The sequence below is a fragment of the Suricata suricatta genome, chromosome 5 (assembly GCF_006229205.1).
Source record: "Suricata suricatta isolate VVHF042 chromosome 5, meerkat_22Aug2017_6uvM2_HiC, whole genome shotgun sequence".
NCBI classification, from domain to species: domain Eukaryota; kingdom Metazoa; phylum Chordata; class Mammalia; order Carnivora; family Herpestidae; genus Suricata; species Suricata suricatta.
The window spans coordinates 989,466-990,683 of record NC_043704.1 but is presented as its reverse complement, the minus strand read 5'-3'; positions in this window follow the sequence as shown (position 1 = coordinate 990,683).

The following is a 1,218-nucleotide window of genomic DNA, read 5'->3' as shown; positions in this document are numbered from 1 at the left end:
ACCCCGCGGCGCAGACCCCTGCTGTGGCCCGGCGCTCGCGGGCGGCGCCTCGGACTCGGACCGGACTGGACGTGTGAGGAGGAGGCTCCCTGCCGCGGAGGCCGAGGCCCAGGCCCTTCCCGGAACAACTCTCCCACAGGCCCTCCTGGTCTCCGGAGGCTGTTGGCGAATCGGGGGCGCTCGGGAGGGGCGGTGGGCGGGGACCGAGACGCCCTCGCTGACCCTCTGGTCGAGGGCCCGACTGGTTGTGGCTGGTGTTCGCGCGTGGGGTCTTCACGCCGGTTTTGAGCACCGCTGGGGGGAGCACCGTCATTCCCCCCCCCCCCCCCCCCCCCCGGTCTGTGCAGGGCAAGTGCACTCAGCGGTTCAGAACTTGCAGGACTCATGCATTTCCTTAGTTCGCCCATGCGCGGGGTTGCAAGGTTCTGAAAAAGCTTTGGTGGCCGAAGGAGGAAGGGGTCTTTCTGGCGGAAAAGCCTGGGCATCCTGTGTGGGGCTCAGGACTTTGTGACTGGTGTTGCCGTCGGCAGTGCCGATTAGTGGTGATGTTGGAGCTCAGAATATCACTTTTCCAGATAGCTTTATTAATACTTAGGGTTGGAGAAGATATACAACTGGGCGCCTGGGGGCTCAGTCGGGTGAGCGTCCGACTTCGGCGCAGGTCATGATCTCACAGTTCGTGGATTCAAGCCCGGCATCCAGCTCTGTGCTGACAGCTCGGGGCTTGGCGCCTGCCTCGGATTCTGTGTCTCCCTCTTTTTCTCTCTCTGCCCCTCCCCTCCTTGTGTTCTCCCTTTTTCTCAAGAATAAATGAATAAACATAAAAAAAATACAACTTTATGGTTATACCTTTTAAGGTAATTATGAGACAATTTCAGCACATGGGTTCATTTTTCTAGATGTTTAAAAGGAAGCTATCTTTTTCCTGTTGTTGGAGGAGGGTGAGCGCATGCTGTGTGTATGTTTGCAGAAATCCTGTGAGGCCCTTGAAACAGTTAGCCATTCAAAGCTGGACGTTATGTTTCAGTTTGAACAATTTCATTCCTGGACCTGTGGCCAGATCCTGGATTGGTGGCTATGTGTCAATGGCAAAGTATTCCTATTTTCACAGAAACCTCAGGGCTTTATTATAAAAGTGGGCACTGAAGCAAATCTTGGGAGATGGGAATTGTACATCCTTTGGTAAAGGCTGGTCCTTTGGGCCATAACAGAAAAAAT